Raw genomic sequence first — 19,077 nt, 5'->3', positions numbered from 1 at the left:
GCAGGGACAGGTGCCAATACTGGACCACCGGGAGGGTTAAGCAGACCCTCGATCTTCCTCTCTGGGACAGGTGCCTCTGCCTGGGCACGGGGAGAGTCAGAGGAACACTCTGGGACAGTGACCTGGGCTTCTACCAGGACACTTGGGGAACCAGGGATCACTTCGGAGAACACAGGGATAGGAACCAGGGCCTGCGCCAGGCTACTGAGAGGACCCAGGGAACTCGGCAGCCCCTCTGGCGTCCTCGCTAGGTTAGGGAATGGTGCCTCTACCGGGTCACCGGGGACTTCATAGGGAACCTCTGGGGCAGTGACCCGGGCTTCTTCCAGGACACTCGGGCAATCAGGGGGACAGTCTGGGGCCCTGGCTTCTACGGGCATAGCTAGGGGTTTGGTGAGGGGGATTGTGCCACTTACTCGGGCGGTGGGGACAGTCATCTCTTCTGCCGGGGTAGAGCAGCCAGGGTTGTTGGTGAGGACTTGGGTTGGAGCTTTTGGCTTCCTCCTCCGCTTCTTCTTGCTGGCGAGGACCTCGGTTCTTCTCGCCAGGGCAGGGGCCGCGGAGTAGGTGAAGAGGACCTCGGTCCCACTCCCACAAGTTGTAGTACCATGCTCCCAGTCTCCTTGGAACTCCTGGAGCTCCACTCTCCGCAGCAATTCTTTATAGTCCCTCTCGAGCTGCCATTCCTCTTGGACCAGGCAATCCATAACAGCCTCCAGCTCGGTGGGAATAGCATAAACCAGGACTTCTGCACGGTTGTCCCAGATTGTATCCCTGCGGTACTGGCACGGGCTTCCGAAGGACGAGTCAAATTGGAAGGCATCATATATCAGTCCTGGGTCGACGGGGCTATACAGCATCAGAGGGTCGCTGTGGTCTTCACCTGCTAACTGCTGGGAGAATCCCTGGTAGCGGCTCTGGAGGTCGAGCTCTGCATATATGAGACCCCTCAATTCGTCTTCCCACTCCGGCAACGGGTTGTCCCCCAGGAGTGGAACTCGTAGATCCCACATTGTCCAGTACTGTGCCCAGTACGTTTCAAAGTGGGGATGGGAGAAATCATCCCTCCAGTCTGCAGGCGCAGACTCTAACTGCCTCTGCTGGTGTTCCAGCTCACACACCTCGGCTGTAACCCAGTCTGTCTCACCCTCTGGTTCTCGGAAGGGTTGGATATCCTGGTATGATATTTTGGTGGTCTGTTCCCCTAGTCTGGGAGATACAGACCCACTCTGGCTCAGTTCCTGGTGACACATTTTAATCACCGCCGTCACTTGCTCCGATGTAGCCCCTCCTGGGTACAGGGATAGGTGCCATAGAATGTTCTTTTGTAGAGCACTCAGTCCGAGGCTCTCCTCTGGGGCATCCTGGTGCCGGTCCATCTCTCTGCAGTCCGCAATCAGAGTAGCCTTTCCTTTGCTACAAACCTCCAGGAGCTCTCTTGGTGTCTCTCGTCTGCAATCCCAGTTGGTGGTTTGGATTTCACCCAAATCGTGGGATTCTTCCCACCGCTGCCAACCAATGTTACAGGGTCACCGTACCCAAGGCTGGGTACCCCTGTTTGAGGGCTGAGGAATCACCAGTCAGTCCCTCATACGGATAGCACTCAGCTATCCACGGATCATCCAGACCACCATTCGTAGTAAACCAAGAAGAACTCTCTTTATTACAAACACACAGAACTTTATACAATCTCAATGCAATGTGTACCGAACCCAACCCCCAATCCCATCAACCACATCCCATCACAAATCCCATTAGTATACAGGAGATGTATCAGGTGAGGGGATTACAGAATACAATGGGTTCCCCCACCTGTGTTATCCCCCCTGTAGTGCGGGTGCCGTCTGGGCAGACAGGGCTGTGCTGGCTGATTAAGAGCCCCAGCCAGATTATAGGATCGTCTCTTTGAAGGCTGGGGCTGAATCTGTTACAGGGTCACCGTACCCAAGGCTGGGTACCCCTGTTTGAGGGCTGAGGAATCACCAGTCAGTCCCTCATACGGATCGCACTCAGCTATCTACGGATCATCCAGACCACCATTCGTAGTAAACCAAGAAGAACTCTCTTTATTACAAACACACAGAACTTTATACAATCTCAATGCAATGTGTACCGAACCCAACCCCCAATCCCATCAGCCACATCCCATCACAAATCCCATCAGTATACAGGGGATGTATCAGGTGAGGGGATTACAGAATACAATGGGTTCCCCCACCTGTGTTATCCCCCCTGTAGTGCGGGTGCCGGCTGGGCAGACAGGGCTGTGTTGGCTGATTAAGAGCCCCAGCCAGATTATAGGATCGTCTCTTTGAAGGCTGGGGCTGAATCCACATCAGTCTCTGGGCCGGTTACACAATAAACACAATATAATATATTACCGGGTCACGGTATACAGAACCGACACAAAAGTGCTCCGTGACCCGGCTAAACTTCATATGACATATGAGCCAGCTAGCCTGGCCCTGTCACAGAATCCACATCAGTCTCTGGGCCGGTTACACAATAAACACAATATAATATATTACCGGGTCACAGTATACAGAACCGGACACAAAAGTGCTCCGTGACCCGGCTAAACTTCATATGACATATGAGCCAGCTAGCCTGGCCCTGTCACAGTGTCGGAGAGGTTAGAGTGAGTGTGTTGGAGAGGTTAGAGTGTGTGTGTAAGTGTATGGTGTTTAAATGGCCATGTGTTCACCTGTGGTGTTATAGTGTGTGTGTGTGTGTGTGTGTGTGTGTGTGTGTGTGTGTGTGTGTGTGTAGTGTTAGCATGAATCTGAGCTGAGCTTTGTCTTAGTGGCCCCTGGGAGAGCGTGTATGTGTAAGTGGGAGTAAGCGTATGGTGTTAGGGTGAGTAGGCGTTAGCGTCATATTCTGTGCTCAGAGCAGCCACAAGAGGGAGCAAATAATGGAGGTAAATACATTGTGGGTGGGAAAGCCTAATAAAAGCGCAGCGCGGGCTCTGTATGCCTGTGACACGGATCACGTCTGCTCTAACACGCGTGCAAAACGTTACACTGCTCACCACGGCACACTGCGCACGTCAAACATCTGCACACGCGCCGCACACTCTCTGCAGAGACCTTTATTCCACTTACTGGTACATACTGGTATATACTGGCACATACTGTACACATACACATGTATGTAGCTGAGCCCCGTGTGGTATCAGCACACGTACTGATCGCATCGTCCATTATCCCAAATCAGGAAAGCCCACAGGGCCGGCCCTACTGGAGACGGATGGTGGAGGTAATTAGATGAAGTGCCTCAGATGGCTGTGGCTGGCAGGTGGGGAAGGTCACGGGTCGGGGCTTTTAGTTCACGCGGGGGGGCGCACGCTAATTACCCGTATTGATTAGAGGTTGTGAAGCTAATGGCCTGGATCTTATCAGCTGGGTTTGGATTAAAGTTTAATGTGAACAACGTTCTGAGCCACATAGGGTGGAAACTTGGGGTATCTGAGGGGCTGGGGCATCTGGGGGCGGCTTTTCTAAACGGATAAGCTCGTCTCACCAGCAATGACTTTCCAGTCCACAAACAGAACAAGACCAAGGGCATTATGGGGAACGCTGTGGAGTTTGTGGGGTGTATTTACAGGGGGCTTATGGGGGCAGCTCCCCCGCCTGCTGGTGTATATCGGTGCAATTCCAGCTCCAAGTGGTTAAACAGTGGAATCTTTGGGGAGGCTGCGGGGTACTTGTTTATGGGGGCATTTCTATAGTCGGGGCATTCACTTTGAGTTCCATTTGATGAGATAGGAGGGTGTGGGGTAGTTCTGTGCAGGGGTTGTTACAGATTGGGGTAATTCTCCAGTCCGCAGGGTAAAGACTGGTCGAGGTATTCGGATATTGGTGCGGTGAACGCAGAATTTTTCTTGAATGGAGTATCTCGGGTCCTGACGGCCGACACCCCCTGAAACAGGAGAGAGGAGAGTGGCTGAGGAAGCTCCTAACGACTCCTCGCCCGGCGGCCACGCACTAACGATGCCGCGGACCTACGACACTTCGCCCCGGCGCCCGCTCTGTGACTGCACTTCGCCCCGGCGCCAGCAGACCTACGATGCTTCGCCCCGGCACCCGCTCACTAATGCCTCCTGGCCCCTGCGCACACGCACCAATGACACTTACGGGGATTTGGTGGACGTGTTCAGACCAGAAGGTAGCCGCCTGTTCCGTGCGATAGTCGTGACTCTGTCAACAACACAAAGTAACACAATTATTACGCAACGGATTCATTGAAACGCGGGGCGTCCAGCAAACGGTTAAAGCGAGGGGTCTCCGCGACGTACCTTGCTGGGGGCCGGCAGTTTTGGTACAAATCCTTCCACCCGATAATCTCTCTTTGTAGTCGACTCCGTGACTCGATCCTCAGAGGGGGAGGTCGGCGGCTGCATAATCTCCTCGCTGGAGGGATGACAGGACAGGTCGACGGATTAGTTACACCAAGTGCTAGGGGGGGGGGGGTTCTGGCGTGGCGCGGTGCGCTATGTTGCATTGCGTGGCGGGCCGCGGGTATGTTACATTGCATGGCGGGCCGCGGGGGGGGTATGTTACATTGCGTGGCGGGCCGCGGGGGGGTATGTTACATTGCGTGTGTGTGGGGGGGTGTAATATCTCTGTATAAACCTGTTTACCTGAACTTCTGATAGAGGAATTTCTTGAGCATTTCTTCTCGTTGACCTGCAGGGGGAGGGGTAATTATATAATAATAATAACAATAATAATAATAATAATAGCAATCATTATAATGGGCGGGGGTCGGCGGGGCAGGGTTAATATCAGGGCCTGGAGCCTTCTGTGTTTTGGGGGGCTGCATGTGGCTGGGGGGGACCAGCTTCGAGGGGCCGAAAAAAATATCTTCCCACTATGGGCCACATACCTTACTGGGAGCCCATCTCACCCCACTACGTGCCACATACCTAACTGGTAGCCCATCATACCCCACTACTGGCCACATACCTTACTGGTAGCTAATCACATCTCACTACGGGCCACATACCTAACCGGTAGCCAATCACACCTCACTACCGGCCACATACCTTACTGGGATCCCATCTCACCCCACTACGGGCCATATACCTTACTGGGACCCCATCACACCCCACTACGGGCTACATACCTAACTGGTAGCCCACCATACCCCACTACCGGCCACATACCTTACTGGTAGCCAATCACATCTCACTACGGGCCACATACCTAACTGGTAGCCAATCACACCTCACTACCGGCCACATACCTTACTGGGATCCCATCTCACCCCACTACGGGCCATATACCTTACTGGGACCCCATCACACCCCACTACGGGCTACATACCTAACTGGTAGCCCACCATACCCCACTACCGGCCACATACCTTACTGGTAGCCAATCACATCTCACTACGGGCCACATACCTAACTGGTAGCCAATCACACCTCACTACCGGCCACATACCTTACTGGGATCCCATCTCACCCCACTACGGGCCATATACCTTACTGGGACCCCATCACACCCCACTACGGGCTACATACCTAACTGGTAGCCCATCATACCCCACTACCGGCCACATACCTTACTGGTAGCCAATCACATCTCACTACGGGCCACATACCTAACTGGTAGCCAATCACACCTCACTACCGGCCACATACCTTACTGGGAGCCCATCATTCCCCACTACTGGCCACATAACTTACTGGGAGCCTATCACACCCCACTATGGGCCACATACCTTACTGGGAGCCCATCATACCTCACTACGGGCCACATACCTTACTGGGAGCCCATCATTCCCCACTACGGGCCACATACCTTACTGGGAGCCCATCATTTCCCACTACGGGCCACATACCTTACTGGGAGCCCATCATTCCCCACCACGGGCCACATACCTTACTGGGAGCCCATCACACCCCACTACGGGCCACATACTATAATGGGAGCCCATCACACCCCACTAATTAACCAGTAAATGCCTGTATTACCAATCTCCCGCATGCGGCTGTTGTTGGGCATCTTGTAGGAGTCCAGGTTGGTCGTGGAATCTGCAATCTGTGCCTCCATTTGGGTGCTCAGGATCCCGCTGTGACCATGTTTATAGACATATGCCCCTCCCACAGTGTCACTCTCTGGACACGCCCCCTCCAGAGACGCCACGGCCCTCTGAGAATTAGATATCGAGAGATCAGAAGATGACAGCGAAACCCCATCTGTCTGAAGATAACCCTCCTGAGCGCTTCACCTACCACCAGACACCACCCGCCAGGGGCGTTACCACCAAACCCCACCCACCAACGGGGGCACTACCACCAAACCCCACCCGCCAGCTGGTGCGTTACTACCAAACCCCACCCACCCATCATCTGCTTTGTTACCAAAACCCTACCCACCCACCAGGTGCGTTACCACCAAACCCCACCTACCAGCTGGGGCATTACCACCAAACCCCGCACACCCATTAGCGGCTTTGTTACCAAACTCTACCCACCCACCAGGGGTATTACCAGATGGGGAGGGGGGCTTTACCACCGTTTTGGTGATAAAGCTGTCTTTCCTATCACACAGCCGTTTATCTTGCGGTGACGCTTCCCACCATCGACCAAGAATTTCACCGCCAACCCCTCCCACCCCGGTGCTGGTAGCGTACTCCCTCCCACCCCGGTGCCGGTAGCGTACTCCCTCCCACCCCGGTGCTGGTAGCGTACTCCCTCTCACCCCGGTGCCGGTAGCGTACTCCCTCCCACCCCGGTGCCGGTAGCGTACTCCCTCCCATCCCGGTGCCGCCACTCACCTCTTCCACCCAGTTGTGCCGCAGGCAGGGGCTCGGTGGCTTGGTGGTCCGTGGCTCGGAGCTCAGTGGATCGGGGGTCTGTGTCGTCTCAGTCTTTTCTGTGTCGGTCATTCTGAACAAGAGCGAGAAATCAAACGTTCTGCTCCCTGAACGCAGACGGACCCCCCGGGCAGCGCGGCCCCCAGAGGACGGGGCAGATTCCTCCCAAACTTATAATGCATTAAGCGGAGGGTCGGTATCAGGGGGTAGGAGGTTTTGGGGGGTGGGGGTATATTTCGGGGGTCTGTATCGGGGTGGAGGGTTGAGGTTATATTTTGGGGGTCTGTATCGGGGGAGGGTATATTTCGGGGGCCTGTATCGGGCGGTGGGGGTATATTTCGGGGGTCTGTATGGGGGTAGAGGGGGTTGAGGATATATTACGGGGGTCTGTATCGGGGGGGTGGGGGTATATTTCGGGGGTCACGTTACCTGCTCCGTGTCCGGTTCCTTCGGGTTTAGGCCCAACCTCCGGCTGCTACAGAAACATTAGTAACTAAGGGCGGATCTTAGCTCGCAGCCAATAGGAGAGAGAGTCTCATGGGCGGCTCCGCCCTCATATCCTCAGTGCTCAGTGTCACCGTATACCGCGCGGTGCTTCCCAGGCCGGGATACTTGGGGTTAATGCTGGCAAGCGGGGCAGTTTAGAATATCCACAGGGAGGGATTTTCATAGATTGGGTAATACCCCCGGGGGGGGGGGCAACAGGTAAGAGCTAATAATACCTCCGGCGGGGGGGCAACAGGTAAGAGCTAATAATACCTCCGGCGGGGGGGCAACAGGTAAGAGCTAATAATACCTCCGGCGGGGGGCAACAGGTAAGAGCTAATAATACCTCCGGCGGGGGGGGGCAACAGGTAAGAGCTAATAATACCTCCGGCGGGGGGCCAACAGGTAAGAGCTAATAATACCCCCCGGCGGTGTATTTGGTACCAGAGAGTGTGGTTTGTAGATTGTCAGCTCCTGTGAGCAGAACCAGTCCAGTAACACTCACTGTACATCGCTACGGAGTATGACGGCGGTATACACATAATAACACACATTGTACAGCACTGCGGAGTATGACGGCGATATATAAATAATAATAACAACACACATTGTACAGCGCTGCGGAGTATGATGGCGATATATAAATAATAATAACACATTGTACAGCGCTGCGGAGTATGACGGCGATATATAAATAATAACATACATTCTACAGCGCTGCAGAGTATGACGGCGATATATAAATAATAACAACATGTGTGGTGAATACGGGGTTAATAGTTGTTGGTGTTGGGGCTGCTGGCAAGCAGAGGACACAGGGTTAATGTTTCGGGGGGGGGGTTAATGCTCCCAGGTGGGGGAGGTATTTTTAGACTATGTGTACCCTCTTTGTGCTGAAGCCCTGGCCACTGCCAGGTTATTCTTAGGAGTCACTGAGCAAATACTTCCATGAGGTTGGAGCGTGATGTGTGGGGGCAGGGCGCCGCCTGCTGGCGGAGGGAGGGACTGCAGCTGGGCAACAACACAGACCAGGGGTTTCTGTGGCATGAGGGCCAACCCAGGGAACATGTCCTGCAGAAAGGGTTAAATCAATGTCCTGTATAATGTATATATAAAATGTCAGAGTGGTAGACAGAGAGACCTAGTGGGAGATTGTATAATATGAAGAATATACAGGGATATAACAGGTTATAAGGACAGGATTAGTTACACGGCCGGTGAGTATATAATATATAATATGAGGAATATACAGGGATATAACGGGTTATAAGGACGGGATTAGTTATACGGCCGGAGAGTATATAATATATAATATGAGGAATATACAGGGATATAACGGGTTATAAGGACGGGATTAGTTATACGGCCGGAGAGTATATAATATATAATATGAGGAATATACAGGATATAACGGGTTATAAGAACGGGATTAGTTATACGGCCGGTGAGTATATAATATATAATATGAGGAATATACAGGGATATAACGGGTTATAAGGACGGGATTAGTTACACGGCCGGAGAGTATATAATATAAGGAATATACAGGATATAACGGGTTATAAGGACGGGATTAGTTATACGGCCGGAGAGTATATAATATGAGGAATATACAGGATATAACGGGTTATAAGGACAGGATTAGTTATACGGCCGGAGAGTATATAATATATAATATGAGGAATATACAGGATATAACGGGTTATAAGAACGGGATTAGTTATACGGCCGGTGAGTATATAATATATAATATGAGGAATATACAGGGATATAACGGGTTATAAGGACGGGATTAGTTACACGGCCGGAGAGTATATAATATATAATATGAGGAATATACAGGATATAACGGGTTATAAGGACGGGATTAGTTATACGGCCAGAGAGTATATAATATGAGGAATATACAGGATATAACGGGTTATAAGGACAGGATTAGTTATACGGCCTGAGAGTATATAATATATAATATGAGGAATATACAGGGATATAACGGGTTATAAGGACAGGATTAGTTATACGGGGGGAGAGTATATAATATATCATATAAGGAATATACAGGATATAACGGGTTATAAGGACGGGATTAGTTATACAGCCGGAGAGTATATAATATATCATATAAGGAATATACAGGATATAACGGGTTATAAGGACGGGATTAGTTATACAGCCGGAGAGTATATAATATATAATATGAGGAATATACAGGATATAACGGGTTATATGGACAGGATTAGTTATACGGGGGAGAGTATATAATATGAGGAATATACAGGATATAACGGGTTATAAGGACGGGATTAGTTATACGGCCGGAGAGTATATAATATATAATATGAGGAATATACAGGATATAACGGGTTATAAGGACGGGATTAGTTATACGGGCCGGAGAGTATATAATATGAGGAATATACAGGATATAACGGGTTATAAGGACGGGATTAGTTATACGGCCAGAGAGTATATAATATATAATATGAGGAATATACAGGGATATAACGGGTTATAAGGACGGGATTAGTTATACGGCCGGAGAGTATATAATATATAATATGAGGAATATACAGGGATATAACGGGTTATAAGGATGGGATTAGTTATACGGCCGGAGAGTATATAATATATAATATGAGGAATATACAGGGATATAACGGGTTATAAGGACAGGATTAGTTATACAGGGGGAGAGTATATAATATATAATATGAGGAATGATATAACGGGTTATAAGGACGGGATTAGTTATACGGCCGGAGAGTATATAATATATAATATGGGGAATATACAGGGATATAACGGGTTTAGTAAATTTTTTCTGTCACTTTTGGAGGGAGTGGGAAGAGAGGGAATGGGGGAGACATGTAAAGACATGAAGGGGTTTATTAAAGGGCAGGAGGGAAGTTTATTTGAAAGGAGAAGAAAAGCTACAAGAGACCGGAATCTAACACTAGAGAGTCCAAGGCTGAGATGGAATGGAAGGAAGTTACTTTACTAAGACAGTGTGTAGATAAGTGGAACAGCTTCCCAGCAGAAGTGGTAGAGGGTAATACAGTAAGGGAATTTAAACATGCATGGGATAGACATACGGCGCTGGAGATGACTCATTAAGGTTAGTCTGCCGGTGGGTTCTGGGTTTCTGACCCGGTGAGTGCTGCAGGTTCTGTGAGTAAGAGGCGACAATCTTTCTGGGAAATCATTTTATTTGAAAAGCCAAAAACGTCAAACACACGGAAGCCGTTCGCCTCGACACAAAGCTTCTCGGAGAGTTACAAAGCCTCCTCGTCTTGGGATCCAATAAAAGGGTCATCCAGAGCCGCTCTACACACAGAAATAAGGCCTATGGGCCTCCATGCGCAAGGTTCACGGTCACACGGCTGTTGGGACGCTCCTGGGGGAGGGGAGTTGTAGTCAGTCTTCAGTTGATCCCTTCCAGTTCGTTATATGGAACCCCCAAGCTCTCCCAGTCCTCCCCACTCACTAGTTTTCTGAGAACGTTGCCTCTCCTCTCTGCGCGACGTAAAGGAGTCCGTCTACATCCAGCCTCCCCCAGTCACCAGAACGCAGCCAGCCATCTTCATCCAGAGCTTCCTCCGTCTCCTCCTTCATGCCCAGATACCCCATAAAGACGTGGCGCCCCCACAGCCTGAGACCCCCCGATCCCTGTCCTGGAGAACGGTCTACACGAGACCTGCAGCCGGGGATCTCTCGACCAAAACTACGAGAGAGGAAACAGTCAAATCTGCACAAGGAGCTCGTTCTCACCCCCATCGAGGCAACAAACACCCTACAGCCCTGTAGAATGTATACTCACCAATTTATCTATACATTATACAGGGGGCCGGTCACTGATTTATCTATACATTATACAAGGGGCCGGTCACTGATTTATCTATACATTATACAGGGGCCCGGTCACTGATTTATCTATACATTATACAAGGGGCCGGTCACTGATTTATCTATAAATTATACAGGGGGCCGGTCACTGATTTATGTATAAATTATACAGGGGGCCGGTCACTGATTTATCTATACATTATACAGGGACCTGTCACTGATTTATCTATACATTAAATAGGGGCCGGCTCGCTGGTTTAGCTATACATTATAACAAATCGGATAAACTGACAAACAAATCTTTTGGCCAAGGAAGGGGGTCAGAAGGAGGCTAATAGCAGCTCCTGCCTTGCATAAATCCCACCCAGGAGGGCCTCTGGAGATGCAGCAGCCACAGATCCACCCCGCAATCTGTACCACCGAGTCTCACCTGTTCCAGCTGTGCCATGTCTTGGGCTGTGCCAGGCTGTGTGTCCCGCAGCTCTCATTCACGCCGTACCAGGGCAGCAAGTTCAGCCCCAAACTCTGGAAGTACTCTGCAGTATCGCGAGTGATGGTAGTTTCTCCCATATAGCAGCGAGTGCACCGATCCAATCCGAGGGCCACTCGTGCCGGGCGAAACACCAAGTGCTCAGCAAGGATGTGACTCAGAGGAAGACTCCACGTCCTGCAGGGAGAGGAGACAGAATGCCAGCCAAGAGGAATCTATAGTACCAGGGGAGCAAATACCAGCAACCACCGGGGCAAATAAAGACGCCACCCCCAATATGGTGTCCAACAGAAACGGAGCCCAGTAACACCCGAGTGACACTCGCCGGTCGCGTTACTGCCTGCCACACATACTTGTCCTGGTAACAGGTCCGCAGTCCTATGCCCCGGGCCCAGCGCAGGATCCTCCTGTGCAGAGGGCTGGCCGCTTTCTCCAGCGATTGCCACCTCCGCTGAATCTTCTCCCACAGCAGCGGAAACCCCAGGAAGCGGGTGGGACGAGCGAGACGAAGGGTGGGCAGCAGAGATCCCTGAGGACAGATGGACTTTTTACTGGAGCCGCATTTGGGCTCCGGCGACCATTGCCCCAGCGAAGCCCCTTTTACCTTCAGGGCATTTGGCTCCGTGAAGTACGTGGCCCCCCCCGCAGCAGAGCGGCGCCCATAGGTCGGACATCTGTGTTGAAATGTTACTCAGGGGCAGGTAGCTGACGACAACGTCTTCAGAACCCAAGCGAAGCGTCTCACAGAAGGAACGGGCCATCCAAGTGACCTGCAGACGAAAAACGCGAAACCGCGTCAAAAGCGGCCGTCCGTGACCTCGCTCCCCGAAGACGACATCACAGGGATCCCAGCCGTCATCATTACCCCATAATGTGATGAGGTCACGAGAGCTCCCGCGGGGCAAAAATCGCCAGAAAATCTTCACACTGCTTTCAGGCAGCTGCGTATCAGCCATTTGTATGATTCTCGCTCTGATATCTGACCCCCGATCTACTAAACCCCCCGACTCCTTATCATACTGCCTGTGGGGAACAATTGAATGGCTCGGTCTTAATCACCCAGCCATCTGAGGAGGAGGGTTAGGGGTAATTATCTCAGAGGATTAAGGGCAGGTAGATGAGGTAATACAGCAGCAGGAGACGTCGCAGAATCCCGGGCTGTATAGGGAGAGGTATTAGGAGTAGAGCGAGGGAAGCACTTGCGCCGTTGTGCAGAGGACTGCCGAGACCTCACTCGGAGTATTGTGCACAGCACTAGAGAGCGGATGTACAGAGACTGTGGAGAGAGTTCAGAGACGGGCTACTAAACGGCTTCACGGATCGCCGGATAAAACTTACCAGGAAGGGTTAAAGGATCGTAACATATATAGACTGGAGGGAAAACGAGAGAAACATTTCAACACAGAGAACCGACACGATAAAAAAAAAACTACCGCAACAAGAGGGCAGAGTCTTAAATTAGTGAAGGTGTTAAAGCATGTATGGGGTGGGCAGAACGTTCTCGTAGATATAGGATATTGTATTGAGAAATTGGGCAGACTGGACAGCTGCCGACACCTTCTGTGGAGGAAGGGACTTCATTAGCATCGCCATAAAGCGTCAGCTCAGTGTGGGGTTTGAGCCGGGAAAGTCACCCAAAATATCACATGACTGACAGCGACGGCGGCTCCAGGTCTGCAGATAAAGGGAGTTTATTGGACCAAAAAACAGGTCTTCTTCTACATTAAACTGGGTGAAATTCCCAGAGTGGCTGCTAGAAAGCACCAGCCGTGGTGTACTGGGGGCCAGGGGCAGCTGGCAAGACCCCCACTGGGCATTACTACCCTACAGCTCTGACCCAGTGCCCTGCATGCCCTCCATGACTGCCGTCACCTTTAGATACATTGTCAGACCATAAGCGACAGCAAGAGGCCCAATCATCTGGATATGGGGCAACTCACAGCACCTAGCACAGGCCACCTACACTGGGGCCTCCAACTGGGGCACAGGGGCTGTACATAGCAGGAAATATCAACTCCAATGTGCAAGTCTATGGACCCCCCCTTAGCGTTACTGAAAACACCCCCCCTCACGATAGAGCCCCCCACCCGGTATTCTCAGTGCGGCCTCACATTGTCGTGGCTCAGCATGACTCCTCTGGGGGTATCTGTGGGGGCTCCGGGGTAGATGATGGCGCAGCACTGGTTGGCTTTCTGGGAATGGATGACACTATTCAGCCTGCACTGCGTGACCTCTGACCCCAGGGTCATGAACTCCGACCACTGTGACAAGCAGAAGAGAAACCAATTAGAGGCAGCAGAGGGAACGTGGTTAAGGAGTAGGTGCGGGAAGCCCCCCCCCCCCACTTACCATGTAGAGACCAGGATGTGGGGCATCTATGACTCCATCCCACTGAATTATTGCCTTCAACTGGGGTAGTTCCTTCTGCACCTGAAAACAAAGAAGAATCTAGAAGCTGGCAGTGGGTAAGAGCAGTTTTGTTCCATCTAATCTGCCCCAAAACCTTTGTCTTGTCTTCAGGAGCCGTATGTCTATCTCATGCATGCTTAATCCCCTCACTGTATTACCCTCTACCACTTCTGCTGGGAGGCTGCTCCATGCATCCACCATCCTCTCAGTGAAATGACAATTACCGCCCGTCTGTTGAGTGAGATAAAAGCTGTTATGGGGCAGCTCAAGGCATCCGCGGAGGCAGGAGCGATGAGGACGGCAGGCTGGACAGGGGAGAGCATCTCCTTCCCTGCCACTCACCTGGAGGATCTTCCGCAGCTGCCGCTGATCCTGGACGAACACTGCGTGAGCCGCACAGCTCTGCGCCACCTTCTGGCAGAAAGCTGCAGTGCAGGACGGGTCGACGCCAACAGCCAGACCCCTGCGACGCGGGACACACGTGTTACTAGCGGCTCTACATTACACAGGTGCTGGCGTGTAACCCGGGAACGAGCATGCACGCCACGCACCACACCGTCCATTTATCTGCTTTAGGCACAATACCATAGGAATATTACAAGTCGCAGGGGCTGGTAACCCCACGCTACGTAGATGGAAGGGTAATTAGACTAGGGAGAGGAGAGTCTGGATTTAGGGTATTTCGAGAGGTCATTAAAGGCATGCGCAACCCCAATGCCCCGTATCGGGACCCCCAGGTGTTACCGGGCTCCTGTGACACTTACCCCGCCAGAATGGAGCCAATTTCTGCCATGAACCATTCGGGAGCGTTAGACCCCAGAATCAGAACGCCGTGGAAATGCTGCAACCCCAGCTAGAGAACACAGTAAGATACATGACATCATTAACACGCGGGCAGCGCGGCCACCAAGACGCTTTACCCTGCCGCACCTTCCCAACATCAACCACGGGACCAAGTAGTAACTAGCCATCCGAAGAGACCGCTGAGGTCTCGGCTAAAGACAGTGTGCTTTTTCCTTATTACTTCTGACCCAAAGTCCCCACCATGACGACGAGGAAGATGGGGCCAGATTCCTGGGGGAATTAAATCATTGAGTCACAATGACATCATCGCTGTGTCTGCGCCCAGGGCAGTCGCTCCCCATTCTACACCTAGTGATGGACTCCACGAAAGGCCACCAACACCTCTTCGATGAAGACTGGGGGTGGAGGTTTCTGATTGGCCAGCTCCATAGTGGTATGTATAGAATCATTTAAATAATGGGTTCCACCTACACAATTACCATGCATGGGCAGTCTGGCCCAAAGAGCTGAGACTCACCCGCAGGAGTGCTTTGGCCACCATCAGGGTCTGTTGCTCATACTGGAGATAAGTGATCTTCTTCCACTCATCTGCCCTCTTCACGCACAGTGCCACCTGCTGCCCGCGGCCCCTCACAGACCGGGCAAACAGCTGGGGTACGGTGAGAGGAGCAAAGGACGCCGGATCCAGCCCGTCGAGTCTCAGCCGGACAGCCCCGTCTCTGTGAACAGTCCACAGCTGGTCAGCAGGCGCCAAGATGGAGGACCAACCTGAAACGGGCTGGGAACGTGAGTGGGACAGACAGGATGGGTCTCGTAGCCACTCCTCCACTGGGGTAATCAGCAACTGCTCTGCACTCTCCTGCTGGCCCTCGCCCTCCTCTGCATGCTGTGGCACGGCAGCCTCCGGGGTCTCCTCCTGAGGCGGTTCCGCGGACTCCTGAGGCGGTTCCGCAGGCGCCGGGCTCCCGGACTCCTGAGGCGGTTCCGCAGCCGCCGGGCTCCCGGACTCCTGAGGCGGTTCCGCAGCCGCCGGGCTCCCGGACTCCTGAGGCGGTTCCGCAGCCGCCGGGCTCCCGGACTCCTGAGGCGGTTCCGCAGCCGCCGGGCTCCCGGACTCCTGAGGCGGTTCCGCAGCCGCCGGGCTCCCGGACTCCTGAGGCGGTTCCGCAGCCGCCGGGCTCCCGGACTCCTGAGGCGGTTCCGCAGCCGCCGGGCTCCCGGACTCCTGAGGCGGTTCCGCAGCCGCCGGGCTCCCGGACTCCTGAGGCTGCTCCTTGCATTCCATGGCGTGTTGAGGCTTCACTGGTTGCTCAGATTTCTCCTCCTCCATGGACACTTGTGTTTGCTGGATGCCCTCGCGGTTGGTGGTCTCCTGGGTCTCACCCCCCTGAGGCTGTTTGCTACTCTCCTGGCCCTCGGCCTCACTTGATTGTTTTTCCCTCTCCTGCCCTGGGGGCCCCTGAGGCTGCTCTACAGTCTCCAGGCTGTTGGACTTCTTGCTGTCCTCATACGAGGCCTCTTGATGTTGCTCTTTGCTGTCTTCGTACTCAGAGATATTCACAAAACTACAGTGAGAGAAGTTAGAGAAGTAAACTGGGACGGGGACTCTACTCACACGACAGGGACCCCACTCACACTCACAGGACAGGGGCTCTTACCTGTCAGTCGTGGCCTCAGAATCCCCTTCGGTGGGGCCTGGGGATGACATGCCGTCTGCTGGGGAAACGGGCCATTAGGTTAACGAGCAGGAAGCAGCACAGACAGCTTGTTACACATATAATCATTTACAGCGGCCATTAACTCTTATCACACTCAGCCAACCAACATGTCTAGAATGCACAACTCCCAGCTTTTCACTTTTGCTTTGGGGTGTGGGTAGAATGGGATCAGGGGCGAGTGGAGTGGGGAGAGGCGCGGCGCGAGAGCCCGTGGTCCTTCCGCATCTCAGCGAGAATTTATTTCACTTCCTTTTCAAATCTGCAGAGTTAATAAATCTTTATTTATAAAGCCGGCTGTTTCTATACACATTATCGGGGCTTTTGGGGCTGTAGAACCCTGCGATCCCCTCATACCCAGCAAACATTCTGACCTCCTAGAAAAGAGGGCATCAGGGGAGAGAGGGCGGGGGCCGCAGGGATTTGGGAGCCAAAGGGGGACTTTCCAAACTAAACAGGGACACTGGGGAGGTAGGGGGGGTGACGGCAAAACACTAAATGGGAACCGTCTGTTTCCCCCCGGTTAGGCTGGGATCGTTCTCTGAGCCCACACATGCCAAGTGTCCCACGTCTTACATAACGCCAAGTGTTCACAGTTACAGAAATATCCAACAATACACCATGAAGGCCCCATCCGCCCCAGACACACGTGTGGCTCCGCAGTGGCGCAGAGGACGGGGCCCCGCGGGTACCTGAGCGTGAATTTCCCAGCTGTGCGCGACCACAGCCTCCGGCCAAACACAAAGCAAAAAACCTCACTTAACAGCAGGCGTGGCCGCACCATGTGACTTTTAAAGGCATTAAGTTCCACCCACTTAGGAAAAGCTAACAATGCATTGGCCAGTGTTAAGTGACATCACTTCTGTGTGGGGGTATAACTCCCATTACCCTCATCGCACGTCTCATCAGCATCAGTGTTTACAACCCAAATTCCCCTGGGCCGGCGATGGTGGTTCTGGCACTTTAAGGCTCGATGACACCATTTTTGTTTTTTCCCGCCAGTGGTGCGACGCACAGCATCCGTCTGCCGCTCCAGTGAGAGCCACGTGACCGGTCCTGCCCCTGGGGGTCATTCTACGACACACAGATTTCCCATGTTGCGTGGCAGTGACCGGCCCCTGTATAATGTATAGATAAATCAGTGACCGGCCCCTGTATAATGTATAGATAAATCAGTGACCGGCCCCCTGTATAATGTATAGATAAATCAGTGACCGGCCCCTGTATAATGTATAGATAAATCAGTGACCGGCCCCTGTATAATGTATAGATAAATCAGCGAGCCGGCCCCCGTATAATGTATAGATAAATCGGTGACCGGCCCCTGTATAATGTATAGATAAATCAGTGACCGGCCCCCTGTATAATGTATAGATAAATCAGTGACCGGCCCCTGTATAATGTATAGATAAATCAGTGACCGGCCCCCTGTATAATGTATAGATAAATCAGTGACCAGCCCCCTGTATAATGTATAGTTAAATCAGTGACTGGCCGCTGTATAATGTATAGATAAATCAGCGAGCCGGCCCCCTGTATAATGCATAGTTGAATCAGTGAGCTGGCCCCCCTGTAGAATGTATAGTTAAATCAGTGAGGTGCCAGCCCCTGTAGAATGTATACTTAATACACTTCCATTTAATAATGTATACTTAGCTCAGTGAGCCGGCCCCCTGTGTAATGTATAGATAAATCAGCGAGGCGGCCCCCTGTGTAATGTATAGTTAAATCAGTGAGCCCTAGGGTGACCACATTTTATTTCTGCCATTCAAGGACACACTATGAAGCGCATGAGATCACACACACAGGTGTATATTATATATACACACACACAGTATCTCACACATGTGAGTCCACCCCTCACATTGTTGTAAATATTTATTATAACGTTCATGTGATAACACTGAAGAAATGATCTCTGCTACAATGTAACGCAGCGAGTGTACAGCCTGTATAACAGAGTAACTTTACTGCCCCCTCAAATATACCCCAACACACAGCCATTACCCCTCAATATACCCCAACACACAGCCATTAACTTCTCAATATACCCCAACACACAGCCATTAACCCCTCAATATACCCCAACACACAGCCATTAACCCCTCAAACATAACCCAACACACAGCCATTAACCCCTCAAATATAACCCAACACACAGCCATTAACCCCTCAAATATAACCCAACACACAGCCATTAACCCCTCAAATATAACCCAACACACAGCCATTAACCCAATATAACCCAACACACAGCCATTAACCCCTCAAATATAACCCAACACACAGCCATTAACCCCTCAAATATAACCCAACACACAGCCATTAACCCCTCAATATAACCCAACACACAGCCATTAACCCCTCAAATATAACCCAACACACAGCCATTAACCCCTCAAATATAACCCAACACACAGCCATTAACCCCTCAATATAACCCCACAGCCATTAACCCCTCAATATAACCCAACACACAGCCATTAACCCCTCAAATATAACCCA

At 51.8% G+C, this 19,077-nt stretch overlaps 1 pseudogene; it reads right to left on the bottom strand.

The window, feature by feature from the left end:
- Positions 1-10,794: 10,794 nt before the first annotated feature.
- LOC149273986 (long-chain-fatty-acid--CoA ligase ACSBG2-like) lies at positions 10,795-16,565 on the bottom strand (annotated as a pseudogene).
- Positions 16,566-19,077: the final 2,512 nt, after the last annotated feature.

Source organism: Sceloporus occidentalis, unplaced genomic scaffold (assembly GCF_023333645.1).
Source record: "Sceloporus occidentalis isolate IW3139 unplaced genomic scaffold, rSceOcc1.0.p SCAF_357, whole genome shotgun sequence".
NCBI lineage: Eukaryota > Metazoa > Chordata > Lepidosauria > Squamata > Phrynosomatidae > Sceloporus > Sceloporus occidentalis.
Note: the sequence above shows the minus strand (reverse complement) of the source record. Positions and strands in the feature narration are given on the sequence as shown.